The sequence below is a fragment of the Schistocerca cancellata genome, unplaced genomic scaffold (assembly GCF_023864275.1).
Source record: "Schistocerca cancellata isolate TAMUIC-IGC-003103 unplaced genomic scaffold, iqSchCanc2.1 HiC_scaffold_847, whole genome shotgun sequence".
In the NCBI taxonomy this organism is placed as follows: Eukaryota; Metazoa; Arthropoda; class Insecta; order Orthoptera; family Acrididae; genus Schistocerca; species Schistocerca cancellata.
The window spans coordinates 185001-192500 of record NW_026046858.1 but is presented as its reverse complement, the minus strand read 5'-3'; the positions used below and the strand labels follow the sequence as shown (position 1 = coordinate 192500).

The following is a 7500-nucleotide window of genomic DNA, read 5'->3' as shown; positions in this document are numbered from 1 at the left end:
CTAACCTATGTCACCTTAACCTAACCTATGTCACCTTAACCTAACCTATGTCACCTTAACCTAACCTATGTCACCTTAACCTAACCTATGTCACCTTAACCTAACCTATGTCACCTTAACCTAACCTATGTCACCTTAACCTAACCCATCTTGCACCTTAACCTAACCCATCTTGCACCTTAACCTAACCCATCTTGCACCCTAACCTATGTTGCACCTTAACCTAACCTGTGTTGCACCTTAACCTACCTCAATTTGCACCGCAATGTAACTCAATTTGCACCGCAATGTAACTCAATTTGCACCGCAATGTAACTCAATTTGCACCACAATGTAACTCAATTTGCACCGCAATGTAACTCAATTTGCACCGCAATGTAACTCAATTTGCACCGCAATGTAACTCAATTTGCACCGCAATGTAACTCAATTTGCACCGCAATGTAACTCAATTTGCACCGCAATGTAACGCAATTTGCACCGCAATGTAACGCAATTTGCACCGCAATGTAACGCAATTTGCACCGCAATGTAACTCAATTTGCACCGCAATGTAACGCAATTTGCACCGCAATGTAACGCAATTTGCACCGCAATGTAACGCAATTTGCACCGCAATGTAACGCAATTTGCACCGCAATGTAACGCAATTTGCACCGCAATGTAACGCAATTTGCACCGCAATGTAACGCAATTTGCACCGCAATGTAACGCAATTTGCACCGCAATGTAACGCAATTTGCACCGCAATGTAACGCAATTTGCACCGCAATCTACCCCCAAGTTGTGCCTTAACCTAACCCACGTTGTGCCTTAACCTAACCCACGTTGTGCCTTAACCTAACCCACGTTGTGCCTTAACCTAACCCACGTTGTGCCTTAACCTAACCCACGTTGTGCCTTAACCTAACCCACGTTGTGCCTTAACCTAACCCACGTTGTGCCTTAACCTAACCCACGTTGTGCCTTAACCTAACCCACGTTGTGCCTTAACCTAACCCACGTTGTGCCTTAACCTAACCCACGTTGTGCCTTAACCTAACCCACGTTGTGCCTTAACCTAACCCACGTTGTGCCTTAACCTAACCCAAGTTGTGCCTTAACCTAACCCAAGTTGTGCCTTAACCTAACCCAAGTTGTGCCTTAACCTAACCCAAGTTGTGCCTTAACCTAACCCAAGTTGTGCCTTAACCTAACCCAAGTTGTGCCTTAACCTAACCCAAGTTGTGCCTTAACCTAACCCAAGTTGTGCCTTAACCTAACCCAAGTTGTGCCTTAACCTAACCCAAGTTGTGCCTTAACCTAACCCAAGTTGTGCCTTAACCTAACCCAAGTTGTGCCTTACCCTGCTCTGTAATTGGCATATGACACGTTACAGTAATGTATTGTCCAACCGCAACCCGCTCAGAATGTTGTGTACACAGCTACGTGTCATCTCCCCATAACAGCTGCATTGCAGTGTGGTACGCCATAGAGACGTGTGGGAGTAATGGACGCAGTGGATGGCGATCAGCATGAGCCGTCTGTTCATGTAGTGGCGCGTGTATGCAGACGTAGTAGTCTCTTCTCACACAATGTGATAGCACGGTGCCCCGCGTTCCACATCTGCGACATGCTACAGAGGCCGGTTGACAGTTGGTCGCGCAGTGGACATCGCATACGTACGGGGGCACCTTCCACGTGCCCTCTAGTCGGGCACATTTTGTTGCGTGGATGTGAGCGGATGTAGTGTGTCTTGACACCTGACAGGCAGGCATGCAATAATAGTTGACTTTGCAAACGGGGATGGACGTGTACGTTTACTGGTGACGTTACGCAAATGAACAACTGGTAACCCGTTGTGGTGCGGTTGTCCTTGCTGGAGGTACATCTGTGAGGGCAACGATCGGTACAGCTACGAAGCGGTCCCCACCATACCAACGAACGTGAATGTGAATCTGGGTGTGAAGCGATACGCGGCTGTGGGTGGGTGGGACTGTCCCCGGCCGGTGAGGGGGGGCCGCCCGGCGTGCTGGCCGCGCGGTGCGTGGGCGCACGCGCTACAGCCGGCTGGTGGGGGCGCCCAGTGGCAGGCGCGCCGGCCGACGGACGCGGCAGGCGGCGCAGCTGCGCGCCGGGGCACCCTGCGCGCGGCGCCGTGCAGCCAAAGTGGGTCCTCGCCGGCCCGGTGCGAAGCGCGGTGGACATCTGCAGTGTGCTGGTCCGATTGAGGACTGTGTGCGTTGAGGATGCGCCGCCGCCCGGCACTCGGCGCCGCGACGCCGTCTGCTGCTCGGTCGCCCCAGCGGTTCTCGCTGGTGGTTTGTATCGCAGTTGTGCAGACGTGTTGGCACGTGCGCTGTGCTGGGAGAGTTCGCTTCGGCACCCACGTGGGGCCTTTGCCCTTCTGTGGCGCTGGCGTTGGAGCTGCCGGTCACCGTAGGTGGCGCGTGTTGTCTCCCGCCGGCAATGCCACGACAGCACGCTCCCGGGCCTCTGTCGGCAGCGGCAAGCTCAGTTGGGAGCACGGGTGGTCGCACCTAAAGCGTCTACTCGCCTAACTCCGGGCGATTGCGCCTCTCTCGAACCCGACCAAGTACTTAGGACGGCGCTGCGCGCCGCCGGGACCTGAGAGGGTTTCGAGGTGTATTGTGCAGGGGAGCTCAGCCTCCTCCTGTTTGCAGAATAATTGAGCGGACGCTTGCGTGTTCGCGCGGGCCTCTGGGACACACTCCCGGGCGGCCGGCTGCTCAGCTCTAGTTGACGCAGCTCCCTGGTTGATCCTGCCAGTAGTCATATGCTTGTCTCAAAGATTAAGCCATGCATGTCTCAGTACAAGCCGCATTAAGGTGAAACCGCGAATGGCTCATTAAATCAGTTATGGTTCCTTAGATCGTACCCACGTTACTTGGATAACTGTGGTAATTCTAGAGCTAATACATGCAAACAGAGTCCCGACCAGAGATGGAAGGGACGCTTTTATTAGATCAAAACCAATCGGTCGGCTCGTCCGGTCCGTTTGCCTTGGTGACTCTGAATAACTTTGGGCTGATCGCACGGTCCTCGTACCGGCGACGCATCTTTCAAATGTCTGCCTTATCAACTGTCGATGGTAGGTTCTGCGCCTACCATGGTTGTAACGGGTAACGGGGAATCAGGGTTCGATTCCGGAGAGGGAGCCTGAGAAACGGCTACCACATCCAAGGAAGGCAGCAGGCGCGCAAATTACCCACTCCCGGCACGGGGAGGTAGTGACGAAAAATAACGATACGGGACTCATCCGAGGCCCCGTAATCGGAATGAGTACACTTTAAATCCTTTAACGAGTATCTATTGGAGGGCAAGTCTGGTGCCAGCAGCCGCGGTAATTCCAGCTCCAATAGCGTATATTAAAGTTGTTGCGGTTAAAAAGCTCGTAGTTGGATTTGTGTCCCACGCTGTTGGTTCACCGCCCGTCGGTGTTTAACTGGCATGTATCGTGGGACGTCCTGCCGGTGGGGCGAGCCGAAGGCGTGCGACCGCCTCGTGCGTGTTCGTGCGTCCCGAGGCGGACCCCGTTGAAATCCTACCAAGGTGCTCTTTATTGAGTGTCTGGGTGGGCCGGCACGTTTACTTTGAACAAATTAGAGTGCTTAAAGCAGGCAAGCCCGCCTGAATACTGTGTGCATGGAATAATGGAATAGGACCTCGGTTCTATTTTGTTGGTTTTCGGAACCCGAGGTAATGATTAATAGGGACAGGCGGGGGCATTCGTATTGCGACGTTAGAGGTGAAATTCTTGGATCGTCGCAAGACGAACAGAAGCGAAAGCATTTGCCAAGTATGTTTTCATTAATCAAGAACGAAAGTTAGAGGTTCGAAGGCGATCAGATACCGCCCTAGTTCTAACCATAAACGATGCCAGCCAGCGATCCGCCGCAGTTCCTCCGATGACTCGGCGGGCAGCCTCCGGGAAACCAAAGCTTTTGGGTTCCGGGGGAAGTATGGTTGCAAAGCTGAAACTTAAAGGAATTGACGGAAGGGCACCACCAGGAGTGGAGCCTGCGGCTTAATTTGACTCAACACGGGAAACCTCACCAGGCCCGGACACCGGAAGGATTGACAGATTGATAGCTCTTTCTTGATTCGGTGGGTGGTGGTGCATGGCCGTTCTTAGTTGGTGGAGCGATTTGTCTGGTTAATTCCGATAACGAACGAGACTCTAGCCTGCTAACTAGTCGCGTGACATCCTTCGTGCTGTCAGCGATTACTTTTCTTCTTAGAGGGACAGGCGGCTTCTAGCCGCACGAGATTGAGCAATAACAGGTCTGTGATGCCCTTAGATGTTCTGGGCCGCATGCGCGCTACACTGAAGGAATCAGCGTGTCTTCCTAGGCCGAAAGGTCGGGGTAACCCGCTGAACCTCCTTCGTGCTAGGGATTGGGGCTTGCAATTGTTCCCCATGAACGAGGAATTCCCAGTAAGCGCGAGTCATAAGCTCGCGTTGATTACGTCCCTGCCCTTTGTACACACCGCCCGTCGCTACTACCGATTGAATGATTTAGTGAGGTCTTCGGACTGGTACGCGGCATCGACTCTGTCGTTGCCGATGCTACCGGAAAGATGACCAAACTTGATCATTTAGAGGAAGTAAAAGTCGTAACAAGGTTTCCGTAGGTGAACCTGCGGAAGGATCATTACCGACTAGACTGCATGTCTTTCGATGTGCGTGTCGTGTCGCGCAACACGCTACCTGTACGGCAGCAGCCGTGCGCCGCGTGCGGAACCACGCGTGCCTCTCAAAACTAACGGACAAAATGTTGTGTGGTACGAGCGCTGAAGCTCTGGAGCGGCTGGCCTGCGGCACCTGGCGCCTGGCGCCGGTTTTGAATGACTTTCGCCCGAGTGCCTGTCCGCTCCGGTGTGGAGCCGTACGACGCCCATCGGCCGTGAGGCCGTTGGACACAGGAACGCTGGAACAGGGGCCGTCAAACGCCTCAGTCCCGCCTATGCAACTGTCTTGAAAGAGACAGTGGAAACTAAATGAAAAAGATCACCCAGGACGGTGGATCACTCGGCTCGTGGGTCGATGAAGAACGCAGCAAATTGCGCGTCGACATGTGAACTGCAGGACACATGAACATCGACGTTTCGAACGCACATTGCGGTCCATGGATTCCGTTCCCGGGCCACGTCTGGCTGAGGGTCGGCTACGTATACTGAAGCGCGCGGCGTTTGTCCCGCTTCGGAGACCTGGGAGTGTCGTGGCCGCCTGTGGGGCCGGCCGCGTCTCCTTAAACGTGCGATGCGCGCCCGTCGCCTGGCGGTTCGCATACCGGTACTTTCTCGGTAGCGTGCACAGCCGGCTGGCGGTGTGGCGTGCGACACCTCGTACAACGACCTCAGAGCAGGCGAGACTACCCGCTGAATATAAGCATATTACTAAGCGGAGGAAAAGAAACTAACAAGGATTCCCCCAGTAGCGGCGAGCGAACAGGGAAGAGTCCAGCACCGAACCCCGCAGGCTGCCGCCTGTCGTGGCATGTGGTGTTTGGGAGGGTCCACTACCCCGACGCCTCGCGCCGAGCCCAAGTCCAACTTGAATGAGGCCACGGCCCGTAGAGGGTGCCAGGCCCGTAGCGGCCGGTGCGAGCGTCGGCGGGACCTCTCCTTCGAGTCGGGTTGCTTGAGAGTGCAGCTCCAAGTGGGTGGTAAACTCCATCTGAGACTAAATATGACCACGAGACCGATAGCGAACAAGTACCGTGAGGGAAAGTTGAAAAGAACTTTGAAGAGAGAGTTCAAAAGTACGTGAAACCGTTCTGGGGTAAACGTGAGAAGTCCGAAAGGTCGAACGGGTGAGATTCACGCCCATCCGGCCACTGGCTCCCGCCCTCGGCAGATGGGGCCGGCCGCTCGCGCGGAGCAATCCGCGGCGGGGTCGTGTCCGGTTGCCTTTCCACTCGCCGCGGGGTGGGGCCGTTCCGGTGTGCGGTGGGCCGCACTTCTCCCCTAGTAGGACGTCGCGACCCGCTGGGTGCCGGCCTACGGCCCGGGTGCGCAGCCTGTCCTTCCGCGGGCCTCGGTTCGCGTCTGTTGGGCAGAGCCCCGGTGTCCTGGCTGGCTGCTCGGCGGTATATCTGGAGGAGTCGATTCGCCCCTTTGGGCGCTCGGGCTCCCGGCAAGCGCGCGCGGTTCTTCCCGGATGACGGACCTACCTGGCCCGGCCCCGGACCCGCGCTGCTGTTGGCTCGGGATGCTCTCGGGCGGAATAATCGCTCCCGTCAGCGGCGCTTCAGCTTTGGACAATTTCACGACCCGTCTTGAAACACGGACCAAGGAGTCTAACATGTGCGCGAGTCATTGGGCTGTACGAAACCTAAAGGCGTAATGAAAGTGAAGGTCTCGCCTTGCGCGGGCCGAGGGAGGATGGGGCTTCCCCGCCCTTCACGGGGCGGCGGCCTCCGCACTCCCGGGGCGTCTCGTCCTCATTGCGAGGTGAGGCGCACCTAGAGCGTACACGTTGGGACCCGAAAGATGGTGAACTATGCCTGGCCAGGACGAAGTCAGGGGAAACCCTGATGGAGGTCCGTAGCGATTCTGACGTGCAAATCGATCGTCGGAGCTGGGTATAGGGGCGAAAGACTAATCGAACCATCTAGTAGCTGGTTCCCTCCGAAGTTTCCCTCAGGATAGCTGGTGCTCGTACGAGTCTCATCCGGTAAAGCGAATGATTAGAGGCCTTGGGGCCGAAACGACCTCAACCTATTCTCAAACTTTAAATGGGTGAGATCTCCGGCTTGCTTGATATGCTGAAGCCGCGAGCAAACGACTCGGATCGGAGTGCCAAGTGGGCCACTTTTGGTAAGCAGAACTGGCGCTGTGGGATGAACCAAACGCCGAGTTAAGGCGCCCGAATCGACGCTCATGGGAAACCATGAAAGGCGTTGGTTGCTTAAGACAGCAGGACGGTGGCCATGGAAGTCGGAATCCGCTAAGGAGTGTGTAACAACTCACCTGCCGAAGCAACTAGCCCTGAAAATGGATGGCGCTGAAGCGTCGTGCCTATACTCGGCCGTCAGTCTGGCAGTCATGGCCGGTCCTTGCGGCCGGCCGCGAAGCCCTGACGAGTAGGAGGGTCGCGGCGGTGGGCGCAGAAGGGTCTGGGCGTGAGCCTGCCTGGAGCCGCCGTCGGTGCAGATCTTGGTGGTAGTAGCAAATACTCCAGCGAGGCCCTGGAGGGCTGACGCGGAGAAGGGTTTCGTGTGAACAGCCGTTGCACACGAGTCAGTCGATCCTAAGCCCTAGGAGAAATCCGATGTTGATGGGGGCCGTCATAGCATGATGCACTTTGTGCTGGCCCCCGTTGGGCGAAAGGGAATCCGGTTCCTATTCCGGAACCCGGCAGCGGAACCGATACAAGTCGGGCCCCTCTTTTAGAGATGCTCGTCGGGGTAACCCAAAAGGACCCGGAGACGCCGTCGGGAGATCGGGGAAGAGTTTTCTTTTCTGCATGAGCGTTCGAGTTCCCTGGAATCCTCT

General features: G+C 55.9%; 2 non-coding genes and 1 pseudogene across 2 annotated transcripts; all 3 read left to right on the top strand.

Moving 5' to 3' along the window:
* The first annotated feature begins 2749 nt into the window (after positions 1 to 2749).
* LOC126147156 (small subunit ribosomal RNA) lies at positions 2750 to 4658 on the top strand. Its single transcript, XR_007530032.1, has one exon. It is a non-coding gene; the product is annotated as a small subunit ribosomal RNA (ribosomal RNA).
* Positions 4659 to 5012: 354 nt separating this feature from the next.
* On the top strand, positions 5013 to 5167 carry LOC126147137 (5.8S ribosomal RNA). Its single transcript, XR_007530014.1, has one exon. It is a non-coding gene; the product is annotated as a 5.8S ribosomal RNA (ribosomal RNA).
* Positions 5168 to 5355: 188 nt separating this feature from the next.
* The window catches only part of LOC126147123 (large subunit ribosomal RNA), a 4754-nt pseudogene continuing 2609 nt past the window's right edge, over positions 5356 to 7500 (top strand).